The following is a 22390-nucleotide window of genomic DNA, read 5'->3' as shown; positions in this document are numbered from 1 at the left end:
TTTTCTATCACACCCGTCTTCTGAAACTCTCGCGATTGCTGCCATACATGTCGGCCGGCCGTGTCACAATAGCTGAACGAGCATTGCGGTACGCACCAACGTGATATGGTAATGCTTAGGTTACCCCATTTGGTCACGGTTTACGCATTTGTGCAAGTGACTTGGTTTTGATAAGTATTGGAAAGGAAAACATCCACGAACACTGAGATCTCGTTCAATTGTGCCCGCTGCATACAAAATGTTGCCCTGTTTCATTTTATTGCGCTAAGTTTCACACGGCCATATTTATCCAACCAATACCATATTGGGTGGAATGCTGACTTGCTGCCTTGCGCTTGTAGCGGCGAAATAACAGTTTTTCCTTCCTCGAAGTGTATGCAGCCAATAATTAGCTTATGCATGGGCCGGCAATTAATTATTTTACATCATGGTGGTGCTCGTGTAGCAGCAGGCAGTAGTGGCCTGGAATTCTTGGCCGGCCATTGTTCTGCCCGGGCAAGTCATCTGTTAATAACACGTGTGCGCGCAACAAAAATTGATGCCAGTGTCTCGAAGGAACGCAAGGGCCAATAGTCGTAGAAACTTTCTTACTCGTTACGCAGCGCGTCTGGCGGCACTATACAATGATATTTATCATTCTGTAATTATGAAGGACCAGAAAAACATGCTAAAGGCACCGTCCTGCCTCGTTGGCTCGTAACCAGGTGGAGTCTGCAGCGTCTAATAGTAAGGTAACGTAACTTTGACACATCTGTCGATATAAAGTCAAAATAAAACCCATCACCTCAAATGTAAACAAGACACGCCGTATTATTTCGTTATTGATCTGCGATGAAGACAAAGAGTTAGAAAGATGGCAGAAATTCGAAGTTATTAACCATGACCGAACAAGAGAAGCCTCGCTCTGGTATTCAAGAACGTTCCTCTATCGCAGCCTGCTAGAATACACTATATCTCTGCTCAACGCATCACCTCTACTCAAAAGATTGAAATGTCAGCGTCGCCACTCGACAGAAGTGGTCACTATGCTTCATGGGCAGCCCGCGGCAGTTCTCGAGAAAAGTAACCCCGTGTTCATCAAGGGACGGTTCTGCACTCCGACACGGCAGAGGGGGGGGGAAGAGGGTCGATTGGATGTTCCTTTCCGAATTCGGAGGTCAGGATGGTGCCAACGTTTCCACAGTGAGGAGGCTGGACGTGACCTCACGCACTTTGATGCCTCTTCAAAATGGCGCCTTGAACTTGACCTTAAAAGAGTATTCTACGCGGCAGTCTTCAAAAAGCGTCTAGAATTCTTTGCTTGATACGCATGTGCTGGTTCAAGGAGGAAATAAAAGTGCGGAGAACAGCTGAGCAAGAGCTGTGCAAATTATATGTCATACGCAACGTGTTAATCAAAACTAAAATATCAGTTAGACGCATTTGGATACATACTCGCAAGGCTGTTTTGCTCTCTGCCAGCAGTAAGGCTGTGTTTTTCTAGCGTCATTGTTTGTTGCACGTTCTTTAACTTCTTTGTTAGTCTATAAGTTTCACTCCAGTCGTTAAAGGGCAACCCCGGCAATATTTCGAGGTCACTGAATCTCAATGAAATTTGCTGAGTGCGTTCTTCTGCACACTTCCGTCATTTCTTGAACATATCAGACATGACAGTTACGCAGATTGTTCACACATGAATTTCATTAATTCCCTCAAACAACCAGCCTTGCCTACTCTTCTGATACTGGTCGGATTGCGCTATGACGTAAGAGGTCGCATACGCAGATCATGCTGGCGATTAATGGCAGACGACTGGGCCGAGGCGTGAGCTACAGTTTTGGCATGAGAATTAAGTTGCTGTCACGAAAAGTTACTTCCTGTGTGCACTGACAATAGGTGAGTCGCTAGTGGTGTTCCATCGTTAGCTGTGCAAACTTACACCTTCACCGTCCGCACACGCTGTTTGAGCCGATGTCGACCGCGTTCAGTCGAGGTTAGACCAATCAGAGTCGCCTTCCAGCGACTGAGCTGAAGCTAATTAAGCCATCAGAAAATTCCTCTTTGTAGTTCAGTTTTCACCATACAGGCATGAAACGCACACAAAAAGCCACAAGCGACTACACGGCGCACTATAAACAGCGGCACGTTGCCGTTCTCGAAGGCTGCCATTCGCACTCGCCGGTACTTCCCTAAATTAAATGGGACTACGTACCTGGGTGTATATATATCTAGGTTTTATTATGCTCACTTATTGTTTGGCTTCCTAGATACAGTGTTTGCCTCGTATTCTAAATGGGCAGCAAGTGGAGACCCTTTCCATACAGCAGCGTAAATAACCGCCTCGTTCAGTTGCCAACGGTGTCAATAATGGCCTCGCGTTCTCGCGAGAGAACTGCTCGTTTTCTACATGAAGGACCATATCTAGTGTAAAGTGTTAATCTATGTATACTTTATGGAACACATTAATTGCGTGCTTGAAGAGAGTAAAGAATGATAAGTAGGCAACATAACAACGCTCCCGTACTAGGGCCCCCTGCTCGCTGTTTCGGAAGGTGTGCGATCGTTCATATCAGCGGGGCTCAGAGTGATGCAGCTGCGCGTACATGCACAGTATCTGCATGTTCTGCTACGATCTGGCAATCTTTGATGTTAGTGATGTACGACAACCGGTCTCTACGGAGCTGCAGATGTAGACGAATGCACAGGTGGGTGCTTTCGACTGTGACTGGCATCCTTCAGTATACCAATGTAAAAGAGGTGCTCCACAACGTAGTATATTGAGTGTGCAAAGCGGTTCCCTGGGAAGGGGTCAAACATTTCATATAGTAACAGCACGTTTAAAACCAATGGCAAGGGATACTTTTGTCTTCATGTTGCGTCCTGATATGTTGAGCATGGGCGCTGGCTTTCGTGGTGGTGGTCCAATGCGAACGGTGAATTGAGGCTATTGAATAATGGGGAATGATAGCTGCCACTCTATGACACATACGAAGGTCTGATGCAACTGACATCGTCACCCGAAGGTCCAGCGCGGTCACGAATCAGCTGAGCGTCAGCTCTTCGCCGCTTTCGTTCTCCCCGCGGGCGAGACCGGCAGTCCTTCAGCACCTTCCCAGCTGGTGCCCCGCTCATAACGTCACACGAAGAGGCACGCTCGGCTACGCGATCAGGTTTCAGTTTTCGTAGCGTGATTTCTTGCTTATTTAAAATTATTTTTGAATTTGTGGAACAACTCTATTGTGAGGTGCGTGACATGGGGTCTCAGGAACCTAAAAATTCCTTGTCCTTGACATGGTGAAAAATCGCGTAATGGTCCTTTAAACATGTAAAATTCACTCAACATATTTAATTCAATAATTTACCTCAATTATTTTTCAGGATATAAGGAATTAAGCCGCCGGCTTCACACAGAATTGCGTTTCAGCACATTTCATATGTCATCGAATATGGTTCTCGTGATCCCTCCTAATAAAAGCGTGACTAATGGTCACTGGTAAACGTCTTACTGCGTACTTTCAAGTTGCCAACTGCAAGTTAGCGAGCGTTCGTTTCTTGCCAAGCTGTTATTATTATTTCGAAATGGGAAACATATATAGGCGCTTGAAAGCCTCAGCAATTTCTTGAAGTAATCTTCCTGAATACGAACTCATATAAAAGCCGCAGATTGCTCGGCTGTTTCAGTTGTACACTGACATTTAGTATTTGTACAACTATCTAATATTTCGAATAATCCTTCTTATTCATGCAGTAAATAAGACTGCATAGATTGTCTCCTTGCTTAACACACTTCTTAGTACACATGGCTCAGGTTTTCTTGATAATAATTATGACTCCAGGGGCATGTCTCAGGTATTCCATCAGATATTCACTTATGCTTCCGATATTCCTTGACTACGCGGCGCCATCATGATAGTACTGAATCGATCCCTATTTAGGAATTCACAAAGGCCACATAGAGAGGTCTTTCATGTTCCGAAGACTTCTTGTTTGGTTTACTGTTGGCGTCAATTTTATTTATTTATTTAGGAAGCTGCATCGCGCAGCTGAGCATTATTGTAGGGGGCTGGAAAGATAATAAAAAAAAGTGACTCGCCATCCCGGCCCTGCGAAAGGGGATGTCCAGCGAAGCTGTTGCAAAACCATCACTACGACTGCTGAGAGGGGTATGCAATGCTTTGCTGATGATTCAGATGCTTGTTTTGAGCTTGTTCTTTATTAAAACGCATGCTGTTCTTTCTGTTATGTGGGTAAATTCAATGAATGTATGCATTGTTCGCTTCATTTTGCTGTGTTCTGGTAGCATCTGCATTACGAGAGGGATGAGTCATGGCCCTTTCGCTTGCTTAGGGGGTATGGGCCATTGCTGAAGATGTTTGTTCACGGACGGACACGATAAATGCCGACCGTGAGTCTAACATCTTCGCTGTAATAAAGACATGGGAATGACAGGCACTTTCGCCATTTGTGCACTCAACTAAAACGTGCAGCTGGCCAGTATGAGCAAAACATATTTGCGGAAACATCCGCAACACTAGCATTCAACTGCCTCCACTGATGAGTCCCAAAACGAAAGAAATGAGTGCAGAAATATATCAATACCACATCTTGTTTCTCGACCTCCTTCAGCATGATCATTTGTGTGCGATTTGTAGTATGGGCTTAGCATTTCGAAATTTTATTAATAGCAGTTTCATCAATAACAATGAAATTGCAAAAATTTTTTGTCGCAGAAGTTTAATTCTTTCCTCAAACGCTTATAACACCAGTTCACTGTGCACAGTTTGGATGCTTTCAAGCTTCTATATTAGCGTTTGGCTATGAGGATCCAACATTGTACAAGCATACTGAAATATTGCTCGCACATTGGTCACATTGGAAGCTTACCTCAGGCCTTCTTGGGCAGATTTAGGATTACGTGTAGTGAAATTGAGGTCACTGCTGGCTTTACCTGTTATACCATGTGCCTCTGTGAAGACTTCGGACAATTAAAAAACAAAGAAAGCTCCCGTGGCACATAGCAGAGTTCTATTCTTTTAAATGATCCACTCAAAGAGGCGGATAGTACTTGCACGATAAATTAAAATGCGTGATCAGCTAGGTACAAAAATCAACTGATCAGGTTGTGACTAAGTACTTTTCTGAACGCACTCCGATTTAGAAATTGAAGCAGATGAGACAGCCAAGCATATTAACTTCGAAGGAATTTTGTAGATCTTTGGAGAAATCCGTCATTAGACTTCCTTTAAAAATGCGCTGCCTCCAATTTATTTCGTTATGAAAACGCCGCTTTATCAGTTTAAGCAGAAAGATAACGGGACCGCCACTTTCAGTAATTAATGTCTCAAAACATGTGTCATTCTGAGAATTTGTTCTGAGTGGATACGCCGTGTGATTTTACCGCCTACAATTAGTGAAATGTACTATGTGCCGTAAGATATTCAGTTAAAAAATTTAGTGAATTTTCACAATTCAGTCTAACATATATTTAGATTTTTTGTACAAATAATGTTCGCCTGTTTGAATAACGATTAGGATTTACTATCTTCTTCTATATACGACCTTTAAAATTTGTTAAACTCTTCATAGAAATACCTCGCATAACTTATGTGTCCACTCCGACTAAGGTCAGAAGTGTAATAGATGCCAATAAAATAGAAACGTTCTACATGGCCGAGCGGTGCACAACACAAGCTATAACAAGCATGGAAGGGTTTGGATTTGCTGGAAAAACTAATAAAAAAACGCGCAGCATTTACATTCGGTCAGATTTCATGTCCTCGCCCCATGAAACGAAATTGTCAAGATCAAGTTGTGAGATGTTAGTACATTCTGTAAACCGTATTTATCTTTCAATGGCGCAATCATGCGCGTGTAACCTGATATTTGAAGTTAACAGCTCGCGAACATTATTAATATAAACTAAGGAAACTTCTCTTCCTGACACAGAAACATGTGGCGGCCCGGATGTTACCTCAATAAACAAAGAACCGTTTACTACAACATTATGTTTTCTACAAGAACAGTAGTAGGCTGACTTCAAATGACAATTTATCTAATAAGAGAGCATATGGAACAGTACTAATGGCCTCCTGCATATCTAAGAATCCGGAGTCAACTTAAAGCCCCCTCTCGTAAGACATCATGAGAAAATTCACAGAATCCTGTAGCACACAGTACTATTCACGAAAACCATGTTGAACTAAATAAAGGGAGTGCTTGGTTTTCAAATATTTTTTAAAATTCTAAATACTTCTGTAGATTAGATGCTCAAAGGTTTTCCAGCAGATGCTTCTCAAAGAAATTGGTTGGCAATTAGTGATGCTATTTTTATAACCGAATTGAAATATTGGTGCCACATTAGCAAAATTCCAATCAGGCGGGTGTTCCTGATTTTCGACAGACTTAGAAAACAACACATCATGAAAGGGCACCAAGGCTCATGCACATCAATCCAATGCGTGGTTGAAAATAATCTAAAACCCCGGTACTGAGTTTCAGTTCCGGCATTCAAATGAGTGCTTGTATACCATTCGTGGAGACAATAATGTCACCCATGGGCTAAAAAAATTTGCGAATCACAGACGCCACTTTGCTTTGAAACGGTTCATAAAATACAGATTGAAAATATCTGTTAAAGCAGAGTGCCTTGTACGCGTCTTCCTTTAAGGTTATTTGGCCATGGATAATGTTGGGGATACTAAGTCCATTTTATTTGATTTCCCATATTTATCGTGCGGATTAGTAATACTTTTTCTCTCTAAGAAAATATAAAAGCTATGCTTAGCCTCTATTACTACTTCTAGTGCACTGTGCTTTGTTCAAGTCTATCATGAACATCACTATTTCTTTGTTAACCAGAAGCGCTTGAAAAAGAGGTTCTTTTTGCTAGATTCGTTGGGTTTCCTGTATTCCAGGGTTTATCAGCCCTGTGCTTTCCAGTATTAACCCTGGAAGGAAAATGACAACTAACGACTTTTGCGAGTTCGGACTTAAGTACGGATTATCAGGATAATTTGGGATTATTCATGTTCTTTATTTGTTTCTAAACGCAGTCACTTCGTTAGTTTATATCAACTCTCTTTCGATGTCAACACCATATTCGCCAAAATTTGGCATTATGCATTTTATTCAAAGTTGCGTTAAGCGCAAAAAAAAGGCATACAACGACATTGTTAGTTGCACTCAATCTGTGCACTATAGTCAAGAAAGATAGAGGTAACTTAAGTCTATAGAACACAGGGAACTTCGTATGCCAACGAATTAATCACATGCAAGGAACTGCCCTCAAAACTGCCTCAAACTCTTCTGGCGTATTTCCTGTAACGCTATAACGTGAGCCAGCATGCGCAAGAATATAGCGAAAAATTCCAGCGAATTGAAGCTCACGGAAGAACGTAGCAAGAAACGTTTTTATGCTTTTTGAGCAAACAGAGAACAAAAGGACGTGACAGCGCTCCGATATCTGCGACAACGAGCTTGCGAGCTCCACACTTGTGGTGTGTGTGTTGAGAGTGGGGCGCAAATATCGCTTCAATTTCTTTTTCGCTTAAAGCTATCCGTTCTCTCGAAATATTGGTCGAAAGAGTTCTAAAGGAGCGATCTACGATGTTTACACGATTTTTCGAATCCACTTCGCGAGTGAACAGATTTGTCGCAAGCTGACATGCTGTGTATGCAGTAAAAACAGTTTGTTGACAGAAAGCTTCGCGCATTCAAAGATAGAATTACCTTTAATCCGCCGTGATTTAAAGCGGTGAACGTTCTTCAAGAGTTCTGCAACGCCATTCTGCTTGCGATGGTATTGACATAGCGCCTTAAAAGTAGGCTTACCTGGGGATCTCCGGACACCTATGCAAATACATGGGAAGGGACACATTAATTTTCCCGGCATCGAATGCTCCGTAGTAGCAACTCGTCCTGTTGGGTGCATTCTCGGTTGTTGTGTTCGTCTTCTTCGAGGCTGCTTCATGCTTTACTCAATGCTCCGGTTTCGTCCAACTTTTTTTTCGCCATAAAGAGAAACAGTCGAAGCGTATCGAGTGACGAAATGAATGCCCGTATTCACAAAATACGTTGTTACGCTAAAAGTGTTCGTGCCAGCCAATTGTGATGTGGAACATATTATTAGTGAAGGCGATCAGCCAATGATGAACAACACTTACGAATGAAAACATTTGTGAATTGGGCCCCAGATTCTTTATTTAGGACGCCAACTTCTTTAGAAGAATGCTTGAAAATAGGAAATCGGGAAACAACTGAACCACCAAGTTTCCATCTGTAACACAGGAGCAAGTAGCGATATTATAATCCTGCAAGCCGCGCCAATGCAGAAATCTAAAGCGAGCAAAATTGATTTATTTCACATGATTCGTGTAATATACGTCGGTCTCCATTGTCCAAGCGTGTGAGTAAGCCCTGTAGGAAATGAGCGTAAACACTGTAAACATCATCGGATGAGCTGTAAACTCATGTATTAAATTTATACGCTTTACATTCGCTAACGGATGCACTTTACAGAAGTTCGATATCCAATTTCAGCGCTGAGTGACCGATATATAAGCTTCCCACTTGAATTTTTCATCTACCATTTTTTCGGCATTTTCTTTAATATACGAGACCATAAATCAACATTCTGCTGGCGATAGTTGGTTTAATTTATTATTCTTACAGTTTGCGCTGGCTAGAATTTGAGTGGGGTAGACGATTGGCAATGTGAGGTGGCAGAAGGTAGAAGATGGAGACCAGTGCTTCAATAAAGTGCACTAACATAGCAGAGTGTGGGCGCAGGCCAGTTGCTGATTCATGATTTCAGGAAGTTACCGAAAGCAAAACACGAGACTTGAAGAAAGGGACAGCACGAAGCGGTACTCACAACTGATTATTTAATGAAAGGAACGCCAAGCTTATGACAATCAAACAGACGTGTGCACCCGAAAAGCAACGTAAAAGCCAATAAAAAGACAGATTAACCTTAAACAGAGGCGCGGTACAAATATTGAGATAAACGCTGACTGACTACTGAGGCACCGATCACGTGTGTCACATGAAAAGAAACAAAAGTGCTTTGAGAAACCGCAGCTGACAGCGAGCTAACGCAATAACCATCCTTAAAGCGTCGCATTTCCACTGCCTCTACAATCTCGCTACGGCAACGAATAGCCAAGTATGACCCACGAGCAGCCCTCAGGGAACGTTCATGCTCACGCAGGCGAATGTTAATGCCCCTACCGGTTTGTGCAATGTAATATATGCCGCACTTTAGTGGAATATTATATATGACACGTGTCGTGCGAGGCACATGCGAATTTGTATGTTTCATTTCACAGGAGCCCGAGCCCGTCGTTCTCCTTGCCCACCATGCTGCAAAACTTCGAAACTTTACAAGATCCTGAAAGGACAACATCAACCCAATCTTCACCAGAAGTCTTTTTAAGAATATGGGAAACCTTATGTATGTAGGTAAGCCGTGCAAAGTTCTTCTTACTAACCTGTTCATTAGAAATTGATGGTTCTTTATCCTTTTTCCGAAGCATGATAAGCAATGATTCGGTAACTAAAAGCAAAAGAAAGCGCGGAAAACCAGAGTTTTCCAGGCGTCCCACTTGAAGTTCAAAACTAGAAAACTGTTTGTGGTGACGTAATTTTAAAAGCGCTGATCTAAAACATGATGAGGCTAAACCCCGCTTTATATGCTTTGAATGAAATGAATCAAAAGGCAGCAATGCTTTTTTTGACTGGTGTTCGAAGGCCCAGCAAGCATGGCAGTGGACGAAAACTCTAACTTTAAATCTGAAAATTAAATTTATCCATTATGTAGAAGCTCGTCATTGAAGCTCAACTGGCTTGAGCAACTGGAAAATTCTGACAAATCTCAAGAGCCACTTTTTTAAGGTCGTCGTCTAGTGAAAGCTTTAGTATTATTAAAAATCTTCTACGCCTCTAAAAATTGTCAAAATTGAAGGCTGAGTCAACTTAAGTTTGAGCGCACGGTCAAAAGTAGCAAGGAATATTTCACAAAGCTTTGGCGCGACACTGGACCGAATGCATACGCCTTTCTTCTGGACATACACTTTATCTGCAAAGGACACAATTGTCGAATTCAGGTAAAAAGTCAGCTGCTCTACAAAAGTATCTGAGAACACACCATAAGAGTTCTGGAAATCGACAGTACCTGTAAGGTCAGTGAGTTCCCTAACAGCACCAAGAAGTTCATCATACGGCACCGAATACAACAGATCTTCCAAATTATTTGACAAAGTGCTGTTGGCTCCTGGAATGCCAGCCTTTAGCTGTTCAACCAAAAAGTCTGAGCCACTAATCTTGTACGGATGAACTGGCATCAGTGGCCTCAGTTGTGTCTGAGCAAACTTGCTGACACGATTTTGCCATGTTCCTCTTTTCGTTGCAGTAGCTCGGAATGTACAAGACTCCTTGTGGGTCTTGGCCGTAAAAAAAAATGCGAAGTGTGTTCAACTTACGGCTCGACACCAGTTTTCCCAATTTCTCCAGGTTGGATACCTTCAGCAGAGCAAGGGCCCTCATTTTTACCTTGGAAGCACCCTGGCTTGAAAGCTTGAAGTTCTTACTTACAGCAGCTTTTGCTTTTTCTTTGAACGAAATTCCAGGAAGCACTGTAAACCTGCCGTCCTTGTCGGCCATGACAAGAGCTAGGCCGTGCTCTCAGAAATGCCCGGCAACATCCTTTGAAACATTACTAGAGATATCCTTCTTGGTGAAGTTAGACCGCAGACTACCAACTCCTTCAAGAATGCAGGACTCTTACTCTACAGGCGGTGCCTTGTTAGCTATTCGGTGCACAGCCACGAGCAAATCCATCTATTGCACCGAAGGGGATGGGCTGTATTTTGGACCATGCTGCAGCACTGCTTCTACTTCAGCAGGAACTGTTGCGTTGTCTAAATAGGTGAACGTAACACCACCGACTTCCCCTTTTACCTTCTTGGGAAGCCGTCCATGCACTCGGTTCCAGAAAAAGCTGCGCTGCGCGTTTGAAGTGTCGCCGACGCCTCTAGCCAAACGAACCGTCCCCCACCTGTGGAAAGGACAAGGTGCGAGGCCATTCCTTGAAGATTCCGACTTGTCTCCAACACTCCGCTTTCGAGATTTTTGAAACCTTCTTCCAATGGCAATCAGACGGGTCTAGAACGCCCAACATCGAATACACATCGTGAGGGCAGGCGTTCATTCGTAGGCAATAAGCATAAGTCTTAGCTCTGCACGTCGAGGAAGCTATGATGTTGCAACGCAGTGCGCATTGATCACCAAGCGACAAGGAACATATAAAAGTGCCTACTTTTGAAGTAAGGTAACATAGAGTGTGGGTGTAGGCCAATTGGTGATTCATGGGTTGGGGAAGTTACCGCAAGCAAAATACGACACTTGAAGAAAGGGACTACACGAAGTAGTACTGACAACTGATGATTTAATGAAACCGATGCCAAGCTTATTATACAGATCAGACGCAAGTGTGCACCGGAAAAGCAACGTAAAAGCAATAAAAAGACAGAGCGACCCCAAGCAGGGATGCGATACAAATACTAAGATAAGTGCTGATAGACTACCGAGGCACCGAACACGTGTGTATCGCATGGAAAGAAATAAAAGTTATTTCTCAGAAACCGCAATTGACGGCGACCTAACGCTATCACCATCCTTAAAGCGTCGCACGGCCACTGCCTGTGGAATCTCTCTTTTCACCTGGCCATTCTTTCTTCCAATAATCCCAGCCTTTGAAAACAAAGGAGAGGAGCCCAAGCAACTACGGCAATAAGTAGCCAAGTTCGACCCTCCACCTGTCGCCAGCGAACGTTCATGCTCAGGAAAGCGAATGTTAATGCCCCTACCGGTTTGTCCAATGTAGTATGTGCCGCACTTTAGTGGAATCTTATATATGACATGTGTCGTGCATGGCACATGCGCATTTGTACGCTTCATTTCACAGGAGGCCGAGCGTGTGGTTCTCTTTGCCACCATGTTGCACAACTTCGAAAGTTAAGAAGGAGCTGAAACGACAGCATCCAGCACATATTTACCAGAAATCTATTTAAGATTATGGGAAAACGTTTCTATCTAGGGAAGTACTATAAAATTCTTCCTACTACAAAGCGTGACAAGCAATGATTCAGCAACTGAAAGCAAAAGAAAGCTCGGAAAACCAGCATTTTCCAGTCGTCCCACTTGAAGTTGAAAACTAGAAAGCTGTTTGTGGTGACGTGATTTTAAAAGCGCTGATGTAAAGCATGATGAGGCTACAGGCCGCTTGAATCGCTGCGTATTCATTGCCGTAGTTGCTTGGACTGCTCTCCTTTGTTTTCAAGAATGAGATTATCGGCAGAAAGAATGGCCAGGTGAAAAGAGAGATTGTAGAGGCAGTGGCCATGGGGCGCTTTAAGTATGGTGATTGCGTTAGCTCGCCGTCAGTTGTGGTTTCTCAAAGAATTTTTATGTGTTCTCTATGTGATACACACGTGTTCGGTGCCTCAGTAGCCTGCCAGAGTTTATCCTTTTATTTGTATCGCACCCCGGCATAAGGTCGCTCTCTGTTTTTATTGGTTTTTACGTTGCTTTTCGGGTGCACACGTGTGTCTGATCTATGTAAGCTTAGCGTTCGTTTCATTAAATTATCAGTTGTCCCTACCGTTTCGTGTTGCCCCTTTCTTCAAGTCTAGTGTTTTGCTTGCGGTAACTTCCCAAACTCATAAAATCATTGTATAGGTCGGCGTGGCGGGGTCTCCGTTATAATTGGTGGCAAGCGGTGCTAGCGCACCATATCAGCACCCACAACGTTGCACCAGGACGGTTGTGCTAACGCCTTATCAAGGCACGATGACCAAGCCAACGCAAGCATCTCAGCCAGCTGGACAGCCTTCGAGCATCGGTTCTTAATTAATTAATTGATTGATGGGCTTTTATGCCAAAACGACGATCTGAATATGAGGAACATCTTAGTGGAAGACTCCACATTAATTTTTACCACGTGGTATTTTTTAACGAGTACCTTTAATAAACACACGGGTGTTTTTTTTTTTTTTTTCATACGGTCCCCATCGAAATCATGTCGCTGTGGCCGGGATTTGATCCGGCGACCTTGTGCTTAGCGGCGCAACACGAAAGCCACTAAACCACCATGGTGGGTATCGCTTGCTACCTCGGTGGATATTTCAATCGCTATTTTGACCCCCGCATTCGTAATGCTGCCGAACCGTGTCGTGCAGTTGAAGTCTGCAATTGAGGATGGAACCAGAGAGTGCGCAAACAGCAAGCATATCGCTTCCTAGGCCGTCGTACCAAGCAGCTCTAATGTTGCCGACGTTGCATGGTTCTACCTCGTGTAGGGCGCACCGTGTGCAGTTGGATGTAGTAGCCGCTGGAAACGCCTGGGCCAATGTCAGGAAGGCGGGAACATTCACTTAAATTTTTGGGACCCTGTAATCGAGCTGCTGTAAAGTGTTCCCTCTGGACCTCTGGATGATTGTGCGTTTGTCCACCAAATCTTTGACGATCGCTATTGCGATGACCACAGAAAACAACTTCGCTACGCGAGAGATTTGTAATACCAGTAACATCCTGAAGAATGGTATCAGTAGCTAGCAGCGCTCATTAGGTGGCTGGTATTGAAATATTTCTCGAGGTTGGAATCTATAATGCCGCAATTTAGGAAACAACCTGCTTTGTGAATGCTATTGGGTATTCGCATGTGCATATGTTTCTTCGTTTGAAGCACCCTTCAACAGTGCGGGGATAGGAGGATACATACTTTGCAGGCAGAGGCCGCCCTGGTACGTTTTCCTGCTACAAAATATCACGAACAAGAAAGGCGCAGATCTTCACCTTCCCAATGTCAGCAAAAGCAGCGGCCCTTAGAAGCATCTCATTTTTTCGGATCTACGTTACAAGGTTAGGATGTTACGGAAATCGCAAAAGCTGGCTTTTGCTTTGACAAGGGTCTCAAAGAAAGCCAGCTACATCAGTCAAACCATTCTGTGGTCCTCTCCGTAAGCAATCACAAGAAAACAGGAACAACGGACTTCGCATCACTACACAACGATGTTGCCCGGCAACAGCCTAGTTCGAGGAAAGCAGTCACACGGCTTTCCCTGTTTCCGCACCAGCCCCCCTCCTGTGCAACAGTCGAGGCTGATACACAGTATGTGCTTATCGGTGCCGCTCTTCTTGTCCGAAATATTAGGGAACTGTTTGAGACGAGCGCTGGTTTCAATGTATAATGTTGCTCACTGCTTGTCGACGCAGCCCACGTGCTTTTGCCTGCCCGAGAAGCACGGCTGGAATGTATCAATGGCACCGAGCTTCGAAAGGCCAGCCGTGCTCTAATTTATTAATCCATTTATCTAAACATACTGTTAACCCTCAAGTGACGGTCATTATAGACAGGAAATACATCACAAATACAAAACTGATATGGAAGGAACTTAGACGTATCATAAAACTTCAACAAAACATCATCGAAAAATATGGCATAGAATGATTGACAGGAATGCAGAACACCAACAAAACATCGAATTAATTTCAAGGAACGAAACTGTCAAGAAGAGTTCCAAACGCTTCTACATCAGTACATTCAGCAATATGTGCAGGTAGCCCATTCCATTTTTCGATGACGTCAGGAAAAAAACGAATAACGAAAGACGTTTGTGCGGGTAGCATAAGGACGGATGGTTGCACCATGATTTATTCTCTTGCTAAGTCTATCAGGTGCACGTATGTACCTGTTTTTATCAATCTTTATATGACCCTAGAGAAACTGAAATAATAATTTTATCCTGTTCTTCTGTCGCCTAATTTCTAATAATTCCAAATTAGATTAACCTCGCATTTCGATAACCGAGCCTGTCTTTTTGTACCTAGAACTTATAAATCGGACTGCGAGTCTTTGAATTCTTTCCAGTTTAGCGTTCAGACCTTTCTGATGGGGACTCCAAACTACGGCAGCGTATTGTAGAACAGGTCGAATAAAAGTTTTGTATACCATTAGCTTGACGCCTTTGGTTGCGTTTCGTAGCTTTACTCGAAGAAAACACAGCTTTTTGTACGATGCAGAGCACACATTTTCAATATGGCTGCACCAGTTTAGGTCATCAGCAATCAATACACCAAGATATGTGAAACTAGACACATTTGTCAAAATAACATTTCCAATGCAATACTGGAAGGAAACAACGTTTTTCTTTCGGGTAATGGGCGCGACGGTGGTTTTGGAATAATTAATTTCCATGTCCCACTTCCGGCACCAAGTATGAAGACCTTCGAGACACTGATTAAGTTTTACCTGATCGATTTTACAGGTAACTGGTGCATAAAGTAAGCAGTCATCTGCAAAGAGCTTCAACACCACTGGCGGCTGAACAACTGTAACTACATCTTTTATATAAAGCAAAAACAATAATGGGCCTAGCATCGATCCCTGTGGTACCCCAGAAAATACCTCCAAGGATCCTGACACACAGTTACTAACGCGTGCAACTTGCCTCCGACCTGTTAAATATGCTTCAACCCATTTTAAACTATCATTTTTGATACCTACTTGGCGGAGTTTGAAAAGCAGTTTATTATGCGACACTTTATCAAACGCTTTTCTAAAATCAACGCAAATCACATCAATTTGTTGGCGTTCGTCTAAAGCCACTGAAAAATCGTGAAGCGTTTCGATTAGTTGGGTAACCGTTGAGAGGCCCTCCATGCTGATTTATATAAAGTCACTTATTTGTATCCACAAAATGAGTGATGTGTTTTGCTATTACGTGCTCCATGAGTTTGCAACATACAGATGTCAAGGATACAGGGCGATATTTGTTTGAAAGTAAGCGATCTCCACTTTTGAACACCGGAATAACAGCAGCGCAGCGCCAATCTTCTGGAAGGGAATGAGTCCGTAAAGAGTGTTCAAAAATAATTTCTAAATAAAAAGACATCCACTCGGCATATCGCTTCAGGAATACCGTCGGTATTCCGTCGGGGCCACTGGCGTTCATTGAATCAAAGTTTAGTTGTTGATGAAACACGCGCTCCTGGCAAAACGAAAGCGGCTCCGTAAAGAAAAGCGCAGGAATAGTTTACGTCATCTGTGACGTGATTATCTGTATCTCTGTGAAACACCGATTGAAAGAACTCATTGAAATCATCTGCTATCTGCTGCGTGTCTGTCACAAGGTCACCTTCTATTGTTATCTGCTCTATTTTTGCTTTCTGTGCTCCCAGAAAACGCCAATATTTTTGTAGTGCACTTTTAATGAAGTTGCCGAGTGTCTCATTGAAGAACTTTCTTTTTGATTCTGATAATGCTGTTTTAAAGCTGCTCTGCACTTGTGATAGTTCCTGTAGCTTCGTTGGCTGTTTTCGTAGCCTTTTTAGTTTACGTTTCATGTGAACAATGTCGCGAGTTATCCATGAATTTTTCTGTTTTCTTTCTTTGTAACGACTTGGTACAAATCTGTCGACGCAAGTTGTAATAATACATTTCAATCGCCGCCACAATTCCTCGACTGACTCCGACTGGGAGGCAAGTTCAAATTCGTCAAATTATTGTTCTAAATAGTCCAAAACCGAATTATCATCTGCTTGTTCATAATCTTTAATCGACACTCGTCCTTTACGCCCTCAGTCGGCAGAATGATTGCACGAGGAGGGAAGTATGCCTACTGAAACCATCTTATGGTCACATATACCATCCAGAATTGATAAGCCATAAGCTCTGACATTACTGGACAGGAACACCAAATCCACTATCAATGTGTCCTAAGTTAAAGTCGCCAGCCAATATTAGTCGAGTGCTTCTGTTTACATGAGTGCAGAGAAATTCGTTGAGGACATCTAAAAATTCAGGTGGAGTGGCTGGTGGCCTGTAAACTACTCCAACAAGGTACGCAATGTTCCCAGAAATTAGTTTACGCCACACTGACTCTGACATATTGCTTTCTACCATTATGGACCGACAATAATGGCGACGCCCCCACCTCTTGCATCTCTGTCCAATCTAAACAAGTTATACCCTTGCGGTGCAATACAATCGCTTGGTATCCAGCTGCTTAACCAGGTTTCGGTTATTAACACTGCATGAGGGTTCGCCGACAGTAAAATATATTCGAGATCAGTAATTTTATTAGTAATGCTATGAGCGTTCAAGAGAATCAAGCGTAGCTATGCTTCATGTGGCTTATTCCGAGTCGAATGCTTGTTTTGCGCTATGCCGGTTTCAGAACGTGTGCTTTGATGGATTTTATCTCGGCGATTCTGATATGGGCATCGCTCATTTCGAGCTGTTTCCCATATGTATACTTGCTCGTCTTGTCACCGAGGAGGGTTGTCTTTTCGCTATTCGCCCTGTCCGCAGCAGCACCTTCCCACAATTTTTTGCGAACTACTACAGTTTCGTGCGCATAATCATTGCTGAAGCTTACAGCGCTCCCTTTTAGTTTCTTTTTTTTTGAAATTCTGCAGCACGCTATCCTTTTCCCTGCCGTCAAGAAATTTGATTATTATGGGTCGACATTTTGTTGGGTGTTTCTTTTCGATGCGGTGAATTCTTTCTATTGACTTTAGTTGAGCGCGCAACTGCTTTCCGAATATGTCATTCACAACAGCTTCCTTCAAGTCAGCCTCAGATTCTTTGCTCCGCTCCTGAACACCAAGAACTACAAGGTCGTTGCATCTGCTTCCATTTTCTTACTCTGTTAATCGTTCATCCTGCTACCTTACAGTCTTTTGAAGAGAAGCAATCTTAACTTTCATTTCCTGGACCACCTCAAGAATATCGGTTAGTCGGTCTGTTTTAAGGTTTAGTGCTGAGGCTTCCTCTAAAATAGCATTTAGCCTGCTGTCCGATTTAGCCTGGTTGTCCAAAATTGTAACATTTACGCTATCGGAGGGCCAGGATTCTCCTCTACATCTCTCTATGTCGACAACAATAGCATCATAGACCAAACATCAATTAGTACAGCACAACACCGCCGAGGGCACGGCAGAACCAACAAAAACCTATCGTCGCTACGGTAGGAAGCAGTATGATTCCCAGAACTAACCTGGAAAAGTAACAGTAGCCGTTCATTCCTACTGTCCGCTAGATAGTTGCCGTGCCCTCTGATGTGGTCGATGTCGTGCCGCTCCTCTTGTATTCTTCTTGCCGATGACGTTACCGTCGACGGCCTTCGGTCAGCCAATAATGTGGCCATCATCTCCTCGCCTGTACGATGAAGCAAGATTTTGCCGTGCTTTTCATGAGTGCTCCTTGCCATTGCTGCCGTAATCCAAAACCAGGGCATTATCTGGAAAAGTAACAGTAGCCGTTCATTCATACTGTCCGCCAGATAGTTGCCGTGCCCTAATGAAGATTAATGCCCTTGAAAATACTTTCATAATGGAATTTTTAGTTGTAGGCAGTCCGCTTTTGGCCCACAGTACTGGGATGCAGACGGTGCAAAGCGGCACATGTCACAGAAGGGTTTTCTCCCTGAACCCGCTGTCGAATAGTGCAAACACCACGGAAACAGCGTACTGGAAGTTCCAGCCGTCACTTTTACTGCATTCTGGCAGCCATCTCTTCATATCTGTCAGTACTACCAAAGGAGGCGTGTGACTCTGAAAAGTTGTCTATGTTCTTCTGGATATCGACACGACGTTCCTCACGGTGCTAGTGCAGCAGCAACCGTGGCAGGCACATGTGTCTTGAACACCCCGGATGGCACATGGATACATGCTACAAGGATACATGGATACCGCCATGGGAAATTTCTTATTTGAAGAGTGCATTTACTTCGCCCCTTCAAAGGCGATATTGTCACCGCGAAGCATCCTATCCTCAGTCAGCCGCAAGAGTCACACCTGTGTTATGATTTTGAACCGGCACACAACGATGCTGAACAGCATTGTTTGGTGCCGGTTGCCGAACGTGTGTGTGAAACATTGGAGATGGCAGCACCTCGAGTGGTTTCAGTTATGTCTCCAGCAGATACCATGTCCGCCTTTTTTTTTTCTTCGCTTCATTTCTTCTACTAACGGACAGGGCCATGGGACACTTTAAGTGAACCACGGCTGTTGTATCTATCGACGATGTAATTCTATACATTGCGACGTTCGATGACCACCGACAACGCCTTAGAGCAGCCCTGGATGCCCTCTCAGCCACAGTACTTCGCCTTATGCCGAAGAAGCGGTCTGTTTTTGGGGGGTGGGGGCAACAACGAGGTCGCCTACTTGGGGACGCTGTGACCCAACACGGTTCAGCCATGCGATGAAAAAAACTATGCGCTCAAGCGGATTACAAAGCACCCTGTACAGCGAAAGGATTGAAAGTCGTAACCAGATTTGCCTCATAATTCCGGCGCTTTATCAATGATTTTGGTAAACAAAGTATACCACTGACAGCCTTACTCAAGAAAAATGCGGCTTGGGACTTGGGCCCAAGCCAAGATGCCGCGTTTGCTGATGTCACAAGAACATTGCTGCGACCACCAACCGTAGCTCATTTTAATTAAAACGCATACATTGTTCTCCACACAGATGTCAGCCACCACAGAATCGCTGGTGCTTTGTTGCAGCAGGCTCTACCGGGCAAGAACTCGTTCTCTTGTATGCCAGTCACCAATTGTCGGATTTCGAGCGGCGCCGTCACTCCTGCGAACTGGAGTGTCTTGCTGTTGTGCAGGCAGTCAAAAAAATTTGACGTGACGCCTACAGCTGTCACTTTAAATTCACAACAGCGCTTCAGTGGCCGAAGCCCAAGACTTCGATATTGGGGCGCTTGTCCATTAACTTACAATAATATGACTTCGAAGGTGCTCACAGTAGTGGCTCGGTCCATGACGATTCTGATTTCGTCTCGTAATTTGCTGTTCAGATTGTAGTCTTTGAAGGTTTGCGAAATGCGCAAGCACGATATACGGAACTTGCGTCTATCGTCCGTGTTCTCGGTGACAGATCTAACCAACTGCTGTCGCTGTTCAGGAATCTAAGTCTGTACTACGGAATTGAGGACGGCCTCTTGTTGCACATTCGTCGATCTCGTGGACGTCCTCGTCTTTGGTTGTCTGTCGTGCCTGAACAATTGCAATCCTGTGTACTCACGGATGTACGTGACCCGCCCACTTCTGTTCATCTTGGCCGTGCACGGTATAACGCCAGAGTCACGGACAACTTTTGGTGGCGAAACATGCATCCTGACCTACAATCCCAGGTAACATCGTATTAAATCTGCCACTTTCGCAAAGCCGCCACCATACTGACACCTCCTACCAAGCATCCAAACCCCTTCATTTCCTCTTCGAAGCCATTGGATTACAACACCTAAGTCTACTTCCAAAACTGAAGATGGCAAGAGGTACTTCATTGTTGCAGTCGAGCACATCACAAAATGGGTCTAGGCCAAGACAGTTCCTGATACATCATGCACAGCACGTCGTCACGTTTCTAGAACGACAGCTTCTGCTGCGTCATAGCACTACTCGTTGTGTGCTTACTAATCGTGCCGCCTGCTTCGTGCCTCAAGTTGAGCTCGCTTTTAGCCAGAGCGGGAATAAATCATCCGACGACTCCAGTCAACCACCCACTGTGCAACGGCCTTGTAGATCACCTGAATCGAACTATTGCTGATATCCTAGCCTCTTACGTAAACCCGTCCCAAATGAGCTGAGGTCTCGTCACTGAGGCCGTTTTTGCCATCAAAACAGCCAACCGGACAACGACACAGGCAGCCTCGTTCTTTTTAGTCTTTGGACGAACGCCATCATTTTGGCTCGATAAGGAATTTCATATTTTGCGACATGAGTCAATGGACTCGCCAGAGCTGCTTGGCCAGCGCCGTCAGCAAGCTCGCGACCACGTGCTTAGTGCCCGCGTTCGTAATCAAACAGCCGTCGAAAGCAGTGCCTTGCGGGCGCCCTCCTACTAGCCCGGAGACCTCGTGTGCAGAAGTATCGGCTGGAATGCAACAAAATGAAATAACAAGAATGCCTCAACACTATACGCGGACGGTATACATTAAAAGCATTTCGTGCATTAGGAGTGCAACGGCCTCTAAAGAAATATTATCGAAGGGACAGTGCAAATTATATAACCCTAACACGAAAGGTTATTTTATTATATTTGGTGAAATGCAGCAATTCCTTAACTTGTGTTAGTAAAAAAAGTCGCAGTTTCACTTGATAGGCGAAGCATTTCTGCGAAGCGAATTAGTAGACAGGTATATGAAGTAAGTATAGTAGTTTTATCGGTCATGTAAACTTGTAAACATTCGCTTAATAACTAATTACCAAGCACGGTGTGACAAGCGCACAGGTAAAAATGAACACATTTGACTTCATGACCGCGGATGCTCGCTGTCAGAACGCTGGATTGAGCAAGCGCGGCAACAGCAGTGGCCGAATTGACCTTAGTGCTGCCTCTCTCTGCCACACGAACTAAGCGTCGAAAGCACAGCACAAACGAAGCCACCAGCACTCGGCGTACTTTGTCCACATCCCAGATCGCTTTGGAGTAACGGTGTTCGCGTGGCCTTGCCATACGCAACGGCCGCCGGAGTTGAACGCCCCCCGTCCTCCCCCCACACGGGTGCTTCACGGCGACGGACGATGGCGCGTTTCTTCCCCCTTTCCTCTTCTGTGCGCGCGAAATACAGCCGCGATCGTCGGGTGGCCCTCGCGTTTAACTCGCACATACAGCATGCGGCGCGCGGCGACCATGTTATCGTGCTCGGACTTTATAAGGAACACCGCGGCAACGGCGACAATGACTGCAGAAATGCGCCTGGAGTATCCATATAATTGCTATCGCAATAATAAAATGTGCAATAGAGACAACTGAGAAGTAGAATACTTGCTTTTAACATGGTTCGCAACCATTATTAAAGCGAACCGATACCAATGTTATACATATTAACACTAGGTGGTGAGACATTCTGCGGCTTCTAGCGTCAGAAGCAGGCTTTCTCTTGATAATTTTTTGTTATTGAGCGATGAGTCACGTATTCACAACAAAGCTGACATTGCATGACATTGCGTGTATTTGAAAGCGAACTTCTGACAGCTGTTCTGCAGGAGGATATGCAGTTTAAGCTGTCGTAAATATAAAACAAAATTGGTTTGCGACGCAGACTATAGATTTAAAAATTTTTAACTAGCGTAGTCTTTCTAAGCAGCTGAGAATGCCTTCTTAGACATCTTTAATAGCTGTCAGTTGGGCGTGTTAGTAAACGTTTATGATGGAACAGGCACTACTAAAAGGAATACTTAGTGGAGTCTCCGTTCTAGAAGCGCTTTTTCCATCATGAACGTTTTCAAGTGTGTCGTCATGCAAAACTTCGAAAAGAAATATGAGTAATAATTACGTGGATCAATAAATATACGTTGCTGATTTTAAGCGCATAACCACTAAGCCTGCTTTG

General features: G+C 44.0%; 1 protein-coding gene and 1 long non-coding RNA gene across 5 annotated transcripts in view; one reads left to right on the top strand and one right to left on the bottom strand.

The window, feature by feature from the left end:
• Window positions 1-22390, top strand: part of LOC126540946 (uncharacterized) — a 235580-nt gene that overhangs the window by 58571 nt on the left and 154619 nt on the right. For 2 of the 3 annotated variants that reach the window (XM_055076151.1, XM_055076150.1), the window contains exon 2: window positions 9306-9438. The exons of the other annotated variant lie outside the window; for it this stretch is intronic. The gene's annotated coding sequence lies outside the window, so the exon portion shown is untranslated. The remainder of the gene's footprint in view (window positions 1-9305; window positions 9439-22390) is intronic. 3 annotated transcript variants of the gene reach the window in all.
• The window catches only part of LOC129387295 (uncharacterized), a 53836-nt gene that overhangs the window by 12872 nt on the left and 18574 nt on the right, over window positions 1-22390 (bottom strand). For both annotated transcript variants that reach the window (XR_008614570.1, XR_008614571.1), the window contains exon 2: window positions 18036-18278. This is a non-coding gene — a long non-coding RNA (uncharacterized lncRNA). The remainder of the gene's footprint in view (window positions 1-18035; window positions 18279-22390) is intronic.

The sequence above is a fragment of the Dermacentor andersoni genome, chromosome 2 (assembly GCF_023375885.2).
Source record: "Dermacentor andersoni chromosome 2, qqDerAnde1_hic_scaffold, whole genome shotgun sequence".
Lineage (NCBI taxonomy): Eukaryota > Metazoa > Arthropoda > Arachnida > Ixodida > Ixodidae > Dermacentor > Dermacentor andersoni.
This window is presented reverse-complemented; position numbering and strand designations above follow the sequence as displayed.